A 13,871-nucleotide genomic window follows, 5' to 3' on the forward strand; every position below is an offset into this window, starting at 1 on the left:
AGTGCTATTTTACTAAATGCAACAAAAACCAAGAAGGGAATTTGAAATTTGTGCACAGGAATTGACTGTGTCCCCTAAAAGCCTGTTTGTATAATCAAAAGCTCATGTCACCTACATTAGGATAAAATGGGTCAAATGTCCATTTTTCCAGATATTTCCTTTTTTGAGAATGGGGGGGGGCAGCTGCAGGCCAAGTTGAGAGCGATGGAAAAACAAAAAAATGACGGACAACAAAAATGCTGATATTTGTAGCTGTATAGATGGAACAAAGATTCTGATAACTGATATTGTTTTTATTTATAATTGAAATCGTTATTCCTGTTAATGTAATTCTGATGATGATGATTACTAATGCTTGCTACAGATTTGACCAGTGGTTTACTCATTGTTTATCTATCACACTGCTACATGAAATAAATTATTCTTGGAACAAAGCAGAGGTTGCTCGTACTTTTCTCTGGCAGAAGTGCAGAGGGCGTCGATGTTGGGATGAGCCGGCCCACACACTCAGACTCGCCATCCGCCCCAGCAGTAACTAAGCAACATGATGGCCACTTTAATGCGACCCGTGCCCTCTCTCTGTGTCTGTCCTCCCTCTGCCTCTCTCTGGATCGTGTATAGGGGACATGCGATCCCTTGTTGTTGTTGCTGATGAATTGAAAAGAGGTGCACTGTGTGATTATCGTCAGCACAAAAGCCTGAAAAAGCTGCTGACGCCTAGATTAGGCCTCACAAAAACATGGGGACGGACGCGCACAGACGCAGGTACGGACTCGCACACACGCACACACACACACAAAGGTGCAGGGATGAGGCCGGCCTGCCCTCTTTGCCCGAGCATCCTTCGTTCTCACTCGTCTCCCTGCCCCTTCATCACTGATATTACCTTCCCCCCCATCTGCCTCTCCTGCCTCCTCTTTACTTCCTATTGCTTGGATTTTATTTCATCTAGCCTCCTCGAACACCACTTACCATCCGAGCACACACGTCCACACCCCATGCCCTCTGTGTGTTGGCGCCAAACACTAACTGGCATCAATGCCGACCACCATCACCAGCATGGGATGAAGGGCCAGCACTCAAAGACTCTGCTTTTTCCACATTTCTCTCGCACACATCGCTTGTAAATAAATATTAGAAATCAGTTACAGCTTTTTAAAACACACTATGAATGAGTTTAATGCAGGAAATTAGCAAGTTTTGTCGTATTTTCTGTCAATAAATGAGTCAAAAAGGAAAAAAAATTACCAGTTTGGATGCTTTCTATGTATAGACAATAATTTAATTAGTTTTTAGCTGTAGAAAATAAAATACAGGATACTATTGCAGTTAAGACATTGCTTCAATGACGTCAAATACAGGTAATAATAATTCAAAGTAAAAAAAACTGGCACTTTTTCCAGAGTGGAACTTCACCTCGCCCCAATTGGGAGATGAAGATAGGTAAAAATATATATTTCTATAGTATTTATCATTTCTGGTCATCTCCCACTTGGTGTGGGACCAAGACTGACTATACTAGATAATGTTCAAATCAACATCATTTTCATCATTATTATTATTATGATTATTATTTTTAGCCAAAAATACACAATTTAAAATCCCTATATTTATCAGGCTTTTATTTGCACCCCCCATGGTGCCATCACGTACCCCTAGGGGTACATGCACTCCAATTTGAGAAACACTGGTCTATACAGTGTGTTATTATTGTACTGGGAATTTTATGAATTTCAATCAAACATTATCAGCGATTTGGAGCAATTTCAAGACTTTTACTTTGAAAAATAAATTATTCCTGAAGTTAAAGGAAGGAGCCAGCTCTTAGGGTTTATTCATATACTTATTAATACTAATAATATATACTTAAAAAAAGACAACATTGTTCTTGTTCTTCAGAGACAAAGACTGATTTGCTCACAATAGAAATAAAGTACACCTTATATATAACTATTATATATAATAGTTTCATTTGAAACTATGTTACAGTCATAAGTACCGTCAACAACAGCTCAATGTGATCAAGGTTTCATCGACGTTTTGGTTACAAAAATAAAGAAATATAATAAATGCAGAGATATATATGGAGGCTACAGTAGAATGAAGGGTATCTTATGCATTAGTTGATGCTGCCAAAACTATTCATTAGAAAAGGAGGGACCAAACAGGAGGTGGGGCCATTCTGTGTGCAGGCACTCACACATTTGCTGCCTGTGAAAGCACATCTGAGCAATGCAACAATAAAACAGCTGTGTTTGTGTTGGCCTGATGATTGCTTCATTGTCAATGAGCCTGTCATACGCACAAGCGCACTTGCAATGAGACAAACAGGCTTACTGCCAACAGAGCTGATATGACGGTAATGCATCTTCTGTAATAGCTACTGTTATGTAGAAGGGGCGACTTTATGATGGAGGAAATCTCCCCTCGCTGTTTTCTAATAGCTTTAAGTGTCTCATCTGTGTTTACGGCTACTGAAGTTGACAGTCGTGAGTGTAGAAGTGAGAGTATTCACACCTACCGCTTGGAGATGGGTTCAATGACAGGGGAGGGAAATTACAACTTCAGCAATTTGTCACGTAAACAAACTTCTTACTGTACTGTTTGTTACCTCATACACAAATGAATGACGTAAAGGAATGCGTATTAAATCATGCACTAAATATATAATTTGTGTGTTGCAGCGTTAACCTACAGATAAACCTACAGGACAAGTAGACGATTGACAAATTGCACAAATTGGAGTAATTTATATGAACTTTTAGCTCCAAACACACAAATTATCCAATTTGGAAATTACAGCCAATCAGAAACCACATCATGATAATTACTACTACTTATTTCCAGTCCATTACTTAATAATACTTCTTCAGTGAAATAACATTTCAGTCCTATGTTTAAGCACTTAGTTAGGTGTCACCCAGTTCCTTGGCCGTTATGACGTTATTTCCAAGAAGACAAGGAACGTTACGGGAACAGGGGGACGTTGCACTTACGAGAAAACGAGAAGCGTTGAGGAAGTTTATCTTAGCTAATAGCTGACAACAAAACAACCTCCAGAGCTTCCTTCATGTAAAATGGGATTTATTCTTTATAACACAACGATGTGTAACATAGAAAGCAGCGTAAACAATTACTCCTTGATGTAACTTTCTTGCGTAGCCTCAACCTGACCTGTTGCAAAGCTAAACCCCGGCTCAAACATTCTCTTTTGTCAAACTGGTGCTGGTTCCAACTCTTAGCGTTTTTAATCAGCCAGCTCAGCAGGCTTATTTGCATCAGTTCTTTAAGATGGCACCCAGGTGAATGAAGCCAATTGTTGTTTATGAGTGCGTCTGCTCACGTCTCCCAAAGCATTGTCCTTTGGTTTTTCCACATCAGATTGCCCTACCTTTAAACCCAAAAATCAGTCTTTAGTCTTGTGTGTAATGTTTTGGCAATTACATCAACTGTCAATTGCGTTAATGGTTTTGTTGAAACATCACTGACTTGCTGACAGTGGATTCTTTTACGAGGTAATCACAACTCTTGAAGAAACTGTCCAATCATCCATCCACACGTTCCCTTTTTACCTTCCCCTCATAACAGAAGAACATTTTCCCCTCTTTCATTTGTCCCTCCATCCTTCCTTCCATCAGCGGTCTGTTCGCTAATCAAACACCATCTGTCCTTCCATCCCCAACCTGTCAGGAACAGCTGCCAGCCGATCTCCTAACAACACTTTGAATGGCTCTGCGAATCTTCCACGGCCCGTCGCCCGACGCCTCCGCCGGGCGTCCACCGCCGATCAGGGCCACCTCCTACTTTGCGGCTACGCTCAACACAAGAGACGCATACGAGATAAGTGCCATACAGAAGCCAGCATGTGTAGTCATTGCGGTGATGAGGGGGAGAGCATGGGCGTGGGAGGCAAAGAAGTTGTAACAAATTAAATTTCGTCAGATGAAATAAATGGCGGCGTTAATCATAACAGGTAAAACGCCAGTTTACCTTTTTTTAAACTTACACAAAAGTATGAAGAAATGACATCATTCCGGGAAGAGAAAACTAATGGATAAAACAAAGGAGGGATGGCGTTCTGTAAACAAGTGCAAGTCTAAATCGCAATCAAGGGAAGAATCATCCTCCTGCGCAAAATAACTGTTTTTGCAATAATGGTAAGAAGTAAAAGCTCCCAACACTTGCACACAAGAGAACCATTTTATTCTCCATCACACACGCACAAACACATCAGCATTGTCGCACAAGCAAAAGAACACAAACTAAACTCGGTTACTGCATCACAGATATGATTACTACTATTAAAATACAAGTATGTGTGCCTCCTCGCACACACACACACACACACACACACACAATGCACAAACAGCACTGCTGTTGTCGCGAACATGCCAAGACATTTTCAAGTGTTATATCCTGAGGAACTTCCCAAACCAATCAATGGCAGATAGGCCAGATGTTCGCTGGTGCTTCAATGCAATGTTCTCCTGGCACGTACACATGCACAGTGGCTGGCATCTTTGCCTCTCCCGCTTCACACATAAAAGAAGTGTTTGATGATATTAAACTAAAAAGCCGAGACAGCACTTTTTCATCACAAAATAAAAGGGCAGAGAAAGGTTAGAATGGTTCGAGTGATTTAAATGGTGGAGATCACACAAATCATGTTGTTTCAACATAAGGCGTAGGTGCATGTGTCTTTTATTTTGTAAAATATGTGTTCCTGTCAATGTTTCATTTTGAGTATATTGGTCATTCTCTTAGTTTTTTGGAGTTTGATTTTTAAAGCGCCTCATAGGTCAATAAATCAAAGATTATTTGCTTAAAGATAAGATGTGAAAGGTTGAAATTGCCTCTCAAAAGTTTGTTTTCCCCTGTAAACACTCTCTAATTGACTGCATTGCATTGTGGGATGTGGAGTCCTGTGGACGTATACATGGATGTGTTAAGGATGTTTTATTCCTTCATTCACTTACAGGGATTTCTTGTGTTTCTTCACAGTGATTAACTTGACACAATTTCTGTTCTAGTTTGTTTCTGGTATTTCTTGTGATATAACCTCACTCCGCCATTTTCAATATAGCCATATTCTGATCTTTCTGTGTAAACCCTAAATAAACATCCGCCATTGTTTTGTCCAACTTACAGTCTGTGAAAACACCAGAAATTAATTGTGGAAAAACTTGGCAAACTTGACACTTTGGCAAATATGTAAATGCATCAGGAGTGAAAGCAAATGTAGTCTGCAAAAACATGATGAGTGGAGGTCAACTTTCTAGTTTGCAAAATGATAAAAGGCACTGAAATCAAAGCTTTTAAATGAAAAAGTTTGTTGAAAAATGTCATCAGACATCCTGGGGGCAGACAGTTCACACCCTAGGATGGAAAAATTCATCCCAACAGAGCAGAGACATCTGGGGTGGAGATCAATACTGTAGTTCTCACAGTGAGGACACCAGGCCCCACACACATACAAGCTCACTCAAACTTAAATCCAATCATTGACTTGGATACACATCCCCATGAGGGAGTGTGTCAACCACGAGTTTCATGTCCAATATGAGCATTAAGTCCGTCGATAGGAACCTTTCAAAAATACCAGGGGTTCTGTCAGCTGACACATCCACACTCATGCAGGAATGTGTGTCTAAATGTAGCTCATTGTGATTCATGGCCGAACAACATATCTCACTAAAGATTTTCACCTGCAATAAAACAGAACTTGTCAGAAAAGAAGCTGATTTGAGGCAAATGTTTTATGAAGACAAAGGATTTTTTGTCTTCTTAACGACACCGTAGGGCTGAGCAATATATCGAGATACAAGATATATCGAGTTTTCTATTTCTATATTGCGATATACCTTCTTTTTTAACTTGTTTTTATTTACACAATCACGGAGTACAAATATCACCCAATTTTTCCACATTTCTGAGATATATATTTCACAGCTTATTTTGTATTAAAATAGTCGTTTTAGGAGTCGCTGCTTTCATTACTGGTCAAAACAGCATGAAAAGCTCAGATAGATTTCTAAATTATTTGAAATCAATTTGGACAAGGCCTGAGCAATATATATAGAAAATGACAAGATCTTCTATATCAATCTATCTTAAATTTTCAGCTTATTTTTTATTAAAAGACTTGTGTTAGGAGTCGCTGTGTTCACTACTTGTCAGAACAGCATTATAATCACAGTTAGATGTAGTGCGTCCTAACCGAGACCTTCCCCTAAACAAGCCACACTACAGAACTCACTCACATGTGCTGTCTCTTAGAGTAGAAAAAGCCAAAAGTGGCACATATTGTGAAGCTGTTATTTATAAATGAGCCTGAGTAGCATTTTCCATCAGCAAAGTTAACCCTGAATTGTTTTTTTCTGGTAAGAATTTATTGAGTTAAAAATATTGAGATTAATATCATATATCGTCATTTTGAGGAAAAAACATGAACCACTTCAAACGATGGACAGGTCCAGCCATGGAACTCACAACCTCTCTATCAGACACAACTGCTCTACCACCCCATCATCATCCTGCTAGAATAAAATCTGAACTTCTTTGCTGGTAGCACAAATTAATGCAATTTCAGTAGAAAAGCTACTTGGTAATCTCTCTATTAAAGCAAGGAATCTCTGTCTGTGTGCTTGTGTGTGTGCGTGTTCCTCAAATATCTCTGCGGATCAGGATCAGACTGACCTGAGAGTTTCAACATGGCTGCTGCTTGGTTCAAGGGTGTGGGACATTGGATTTGTTTGGACTGCAATGATACCGTTAATATATTCATTCATAAATAATGATGATGTCATTAGTCCTACCTCTACAGTGAAGATGTCATCGGCATAGATGGGGTTCAACTCCCTACAGTGTCCTTGCTGGAAACCAACATATGTGAAAGCACAACAGTTTTCACTCTACACATTTCACAACAAACCTAAATGTCCCTGACGTCCCACCTTCAGACACAACCTAATTTAGCTACTGAACCTCCCACTTTTCTATAGCATTATATACTTCCTATGAGCACTGCACTATTATTCAAAAATTTTAAAAAAAGGAAGAAAAATATCCAGCAAGAAGTAAGTTTTCTTTCAATGAATTGTCTAAAAAATCTAGAAAAATAAAGTGCTATTTTGTTCTTAAAGCTGCTGGGGACCATCTTTAACATTTCTAAACTGTACCTTTACTTTGTCCAAAAGTTATTCTCATTCCCTATTAAACCAATGTCTTTGTATTTCTGTTGGATTATCTTGTTCTTGACTTTGTCCTTCGATTTTTGGTTTGTTTTTGTTGCAGGTCAAGAACTGAAACCCAAAAACAGAAACCTTGTCTTTAAATATAAATTACTCCACGCTATCATTTTTACTACATCGACCTTGAGCTGAGTAAATCTCTTCAGACTCCGTGTGAGTGTGAATGAAGACGATACATATTGTGAGTCTCTTAAGCTCTGTGTCTGCGATATGCCTCCACTAAGACCCCTCAGTGGGCCAAGGAATTTCATTTATCAAGAAACGGATAGGGCTCCTGGAAGAGCCCTCTTCAGAAACACACTCAGAGGTTATAAATACCTAGTGGCAAACTGGTCATTGTCACAGAGCAAACTCCAAAGACACCAGGGAGTGACAATCTCTCATGAACAAACTGCACGTGGATTGAAAAAAGTGATCAAATCTATCAGTGAAAAGTAACTGACTGATAATACAGTTAGATGACAGCGGGGAAGAATCTCGGGCCTCCCGTGCTCGTTCGTCCACGCACACCGACTACAAATAGGCGTGTGCGGCTCCTTTGAACATGCAGCAGTCAAGGTTCACTGGCAGGTCAGCTCAGCTCTGGGTGAACGGAGCACGGAAAATAACACACACATACAAAGACACTTGTGGACAGCTGTCAATTGGCAGCTGAGCAAGTCTAAGGTGAAACCATCGGGGCTAAAGGGGAATAGCAAACAGTCTTATTGGGTTAAAACAAGGTTAAGCTCTCACGTTTGCAAGTGTCGAGTAAATCAGGATGTGCTATGGTAAGACAACTTCGCTAAACCCTCTGGGCCCAGTTCATATTACTGTTTTTATCATAAGGTGTTCCTCATCTACAACACACACGGCCGACTGAAGGCTTTAAAAAGAAATCAGGTTACGATACACACCTGGATTCTTCTCCTTATCACAGATTTCTCTTTTTCTGGCTTTTGATCAGAGATTTACAAACTCCAATGACATTTTTCCCAACGGGTTTGACGGACTTCCTACATAATGCCCAGCGCTTTTAAGTGGTTTTCCTTCACTCCACAACTCGTTCATCTCCTTCTTAGCCGAGGGAATTAGCGGACATTAACAGAATTGCGGACGGAATCACAGAATTTAGATAAAACGCCGTCACCGTGAGGCAACAAAAGTTTTTTTTATGGGGAAATGTTTCCGTGGACCGATGATTAGGTGCACCGCCAAACACTGTCTAAATTAAATTAGGTTAATCTAAATTAAGCTGATCCAAACTTAATCAATAAACCTGCTCAGATTCAGTAAACCATTGATCACAGAGGGGGGAACTGGGTGACATTAATGCTGCTCTCATACACCTTTATATGACATACAGATAATTAAAAAGGAGCAGTCAGAATAATCCATGTCAGTACAACTTATATATACCTTTTAATTATTATTGTATTATTTTTGACATACATTTTTGTTTAATTATGGTTTTCTTTTTTATTAGTATTTATTTTGTTTCCTCACAGGAGTTAAAAACTACTATTTTCTAAAGAAATGTGGAAAACATGGGGAAAAAAGGATTTTAAAGGGCCCTCGGGAATACAGTGAGTTATTTTAAAATTTAGAGAGTACTCGACAAAAGAGGATAAAGGCAACTGAAATACATTTTTAAAATGTCAGCAACTACGGGAAAAAATTTCTGTTTTGGTCTTTATTTATTTATTTATTATTATCATTATGATCATTTTTTAATAACATTTTTAAGTTCTATTTTTTCAAAATCTTGTTTTTTTTTTTTTTTTAATTTATTTTGTATTTTTTTTTTTTTTTTTTTTGTTTAGATTTTTGTTTTTTAGTCTCGTTTATTTTTGCCTGCTAGCTCCTCCCACACTGGCTACAGGTGGAGGCATGCATTGTTCTGATTGCGCCTGGAAGAAGAAGCTGCTTTAATCTACAAACATAATACACATAATACACAATCATATAGAGTAGATGAATCTGGAAACTGTCATTTACACAAAAGCTAAAAATGTGGTCATTTTTAGCTTCTTTTGTCCTTCCTGCATCCATCTGTAGCCAGTGTGGGAGGAGTGTAACATAATAGTAACAGAATTATTTATTTAGTTATGTTTTTTAAAAAAACACAATAAACAAGAATAAAATGTGAAAATTGTGAGAAACAAAACTAAAACTAAACCCAAAAATAAAAACTGCTACAAAATAATATTTCTCCCCCTAGTGGCTCAGATTTCTATTTATTTTTTCTCAGCCTTATGACACTAATTGATACTAATACGAATAGTATCTTGCACCGTTTACGAGAGCTGCTATTTTTAAAAATGTTGTGCTCTTCTTGTACAATGACAAATGAAATTATTCTGATTCCAATGGATAATATGGTAAATAATAGATAATAGACACATGAAAGCATATTTAGTTAGAGTGTATTTAGTTGTAATTTTTCTTGAAGATAATAGTAAATGTACAATAGCCCAATTTAATGATAAAATCCTACAAACGGCAAAAAAAAAAAATAAAAATAAAAATAAAGTTAATGTGAACCACTTATTGATAATATCAAATAGACAGAAAGCAAATGTTTGGACTTTATAGTCTATGATCTAAAAGTGTCCAATTATCATGTTCAGAAGTGACAATGAACCCATTTTCTTTCTGGTGATGTATAAAGTTAAATTAAATTGTTCAGCACACTTTACTGCCCCCTGCCTATTCTACACAAAAGACATTGTTTCTGACCTTTTGATAAGGATAATAGAGGCAAATACAAGATGATAATAAAATGTAACAAATATTCCATTATAATGTTGCAGAAAAAAAGCTGCGCGTGATGGGCGAGGCTTTTAAACATAAACTAAACTTTCCAGCTTTGCTGTATATCAGAGGAAAACAAGGGAAATGGTATTATTTTCATGTTCTGAGACTGATAAGATGTAGACGGGGGACTCCACTTAAAGTAAGAACACATGGCAGGAATTACTGAAAGATGTTTTTTATGAATATAATCTGAGTTTAAGCATTCGCTGACCTAAAGGCATAATCTCCATAAAGTCTCACATTCTTCCTCTGGTGACCCCACCCTCTCTAGTCCTGACTCCTCCCCCTGTATCTGAGCACATATTCAGGCCACAAGCTTGATCTTACATGCACACACGAGATATGAGCACAAAGTCACTTTATTATTCTAATTTAATATTTACAGCAAAAATATGAGTAAAAATATATTGAAATATTGATATTTTACTAATCCTACTGTGACCAGCAATAGACGAACAAATGAAATGTATTTAAAGATGCTATCTATGATAAGCTTTATTAGATAAAATAATAATGTAGGCCTCATTGATCAATAAATTTACCTAAACATAGATTAGAAGTTTTCATTATATTTCTGTATTTTTTTTTTTTTTTTTTAATGTTTTAATGCCCTTTCTGTCATAAAAACAACTTTTTTTCAATGAGAAAAACACAAAATATGCATTTAAAAAAAAAAAAAGGTGCAAAATGGAACATTTGATATGAACTTATTATGGCCTTAAGTATAGGTCAATAATTGATACAAACATTGATTTTTATTTTATAAGTACTTATAGAGCTATGAGCATTTAAGCTCAGGTACCAAAACGGTACCTTTCATAAAAGTATCTTCAAAGTGTCATTTATTGTTATTTTTTAATACTTTTTTCACATCAGATATTTTCAAAACCTTCAGACTGAGACATAAATAAATTTCCCAATGGGAAAAACTCATATTTGGCTGAGCTACTTTTCCTTGTAGGAGCATTTATACTTTGACTCAAATAATAAGGTTGAGTACTATGTCCACCTCTGACTGTGACCCACAGGAAACCTTCATCTACTTTTACCCATGATGCACTTGCACTGAGGGTTGCACATAATCAACACTTTTAAGGTTTAATTTTTACATTTTAAATCGATTTTCTGTCGTTTGCAACGTTGAAGAAAAGATGTGCAGCCTTTCATTGAAAACAAATACATTTTCTGTGAGAAACTACAAGTAAAAACACATGCAGGTGAAGCTCCTTGTTCTTTGAAATGGTTAAAGGAGGAGAACGATAACCCAAAGTGACAAATAAAAAGGCAGCTGCAGGTCTGCGTTAAGCTCGCCTGCTCTTTACCAGCCAGAGGTTTTAAGGCCAATATTCAGTGATTGAATGAGGCCCTGCTACCCCCACCTCCCCACCCCCCCACCCCTCCACTCCTGTCATTATAAAACAGTTTCTCCTTGAGAACTAAATCTACTTATGATTGTTTTTAGATTTCTTTTTCATGCGCTCCTTATCATTTTCTTTAATTCAAAATGACAATCTGGACGCTGTAATCCATCATGGATTTAGCGATTTCCCCATACACTCTTGTTGCTCCAGCTGCAGCCAAACAATCGGAGTGATTTAGGACTGTAAGTCTGACTCAAGGGGGATGGAACAAGAGTAAGGAAAATGAAAAAGACTTGCAGAGAAGACAGAAAAAAAAAGGCAAAATGGCAAAAGAACGGATAAAGTTCCCTGTTTTGAAGCACAAGTAAAACAAGGCTTTGGATACAACCTTTGTATGTTCATACATGATGCACATGTGTACAAACTGTTCCCCGTCCCTCCCCGTCTCTCTTCAGCCTTGATAGTATTAAAAAATGAAAACAAAATCTTTAGATTAGAACGATTGGAACAATTGAATTACAAGAGCCGCTCAGGGGCCGAGTGGATGAGCCTAAGCCAAATCTTCATCTCACACAAAGCAGGAAAGGTGGTGGTGGGGGGGGAGGTGATCATGAAAAATGAAATGTGCTATTGTAGGAGGATGAGGGCAGTGAATGTGGGGGGGGGATAAGAAGTCAGGGTCATCGCCTGCTAGGTTTGCTTCACTTTTCTTTCAATCTCAAATCCAGCAATCAGTTTAAGCTCAGGGTGGGAACGCAGCGTGTCCTGGCCTTATTTCACCTGATGACCACTGACCACACCCACAATGACGACATTTAGCAGCTGCTCGTTGCGCTACTGCAGCCTCAGAAATGTATCAACAGTTTTAAAGCATATATTTCAAGATTTATCATCATATCAAGCATTTTATCAAACTTATGAAACAAAAACAAAAAATGTGGTTTTGATATTACATTTAAAAAGGTGATTTACTATCATTTATTTATTTTTATTAACTAACACCCAAAAACATTTATAACAAGGTATAATTTCCATTGAATAGAAAAATACTGTCGTTTATTAAGTTGAGGGTCAATCTTATTTTGAGAGTTGTGGCACCATCTGGTGGCCAAAATGAGACAATGCACCACGAGCCACACAGCAGGAATACAGTATTGTACATTTGTAATGCATTCACAGCATTTAAAAAAGCATGACGTCACACTTCATTCATCTAATGCACTGATTCTCAACCAGGATTACTTAAACACAAGCACAGCAGCCAGTTGTTTTCAAGTTTATTTTTAAACTTCCTGAAGGTTATGTTGAAAAAAACACCAAAAAAAAAAAAACATTTCCTACACTAAGCCAGACAAGTGAATGGGCATTAAAACATAAGAGAATACATTAGAGAATTCATTTAGATTACTACTGGCATAATTTGGAGGTCTGAACTTGAAGATGTTTTCTCTGATTAGTTTGAGACCTTTGTGATGTCATTTTCACAGCAGACTCAGTCCTTTGACATAATTAGGTCAGCTTTTTACTGTAAAACAAACTTATTTTAGTTTAGGGGCCAAATACGGACCAGACTGATCTCAAATGGGCCCAATTTAAAGGCTGGAAAATTAATGTACCCCAGTGTGCACTTCCATGTATAAATGATGTATAAAGTATGTAAGGCACTGACGATATTCAAGCAATAAATGCCAGATTTTTTTATTTTGTGAGCAATTTTTATTAATTTGTAGACATTTTGTGAAACAAATTAAGGAAAATGGCAAGATTTTGGGACAATTGAGAGTTCTTTCAACAATTTGTGATTAAAAATGATGACCATCATGTGATATAATCATGGGAAAACTGCGAACCACGCAAATATTGTAGAGTTTCACTGAGTTTGTGCATTTGGAAGGGTTGAGATATGTACGACTGAATGGTAAATTACACAATCATTCACGTTTTCTCCTGTGGGTCAAGTTGGATGCTCTAGTAAATTAAAAAAAACTTCTTTATCTGTTAATGGAAAAATGCAAATTTCAGGAACTATCTTTTGTCCTTCTTTCATCATTTTACATGTTTAAATTCAACAAATCCTGGTTATGAGCTACTAGTGCAAAGTTGCACATTTCTCCATTGCTTTAAGTTGCTTTAAGACTTTTATGGTATAACCCCTAACAAAGGGTTACTGATGGAATAATAAAAAGACTCACTGTTTCACTGCAGCTTGCTTCATTGATGTCCACGTTCAGCCCAGCATCGGCGACTTTGGGTTCAACTTCCTGTGTGACACGAGAGGTAGCAGTTAGCGAGTGAAGAAGCACATAATGACAACAGCTCTTTTTTGCATGAAGATATACACCGTATGCTGCCATCTAGCAAAACTTCTATTATATATATTTATCGCAGAGGGAGCCCAAGTATTTACATTAAAAAAAATCCATTAACATAACTTTTTTCGAGGGATTTTTTTTGCATGTTTGTT

At 37.5% G+C, this 13,871-nt stretch overlaps 1 long non-coding RNA gene across 2 annotated transcripts in view; it reads right to left on the bottom strand.

Annotated features, from left to right (window-relative positions):
• LOC114477617 (uncharacterized) overlaps positions 1-13,871 on the bottom strand; it is a 158,899-nt gene that overhangs the window by 116,954 nt on the left and 28,074 nt on the right. For both annotated transcript variants that reach the window (XR_003675738.1, XR_003675735.1), the window contains exon 4: positions 13,600-13,668. This is a non-coding gene — a long non-coding RNA (uncharacterized LOC114477617). The remainder of the gene's footprint in view (positions 1-13,599; positions 13,669-13,871) is intronic.

The sequence above is a fragment of the Gouania willdenowi genome, chromosome 2 (genome assembly GCF_900634775.1).
Source record: "Gouania willdenowi chromosome 2, fGouWil2.1, whole genome shotgun sequence".
NCBI classification, from domain to species: Eukaryota; Metazoa; Chordata; class Actinopteri; order Blenniiformes; family Gobiesocidae; genus Gouania; species Gouania willdenowi.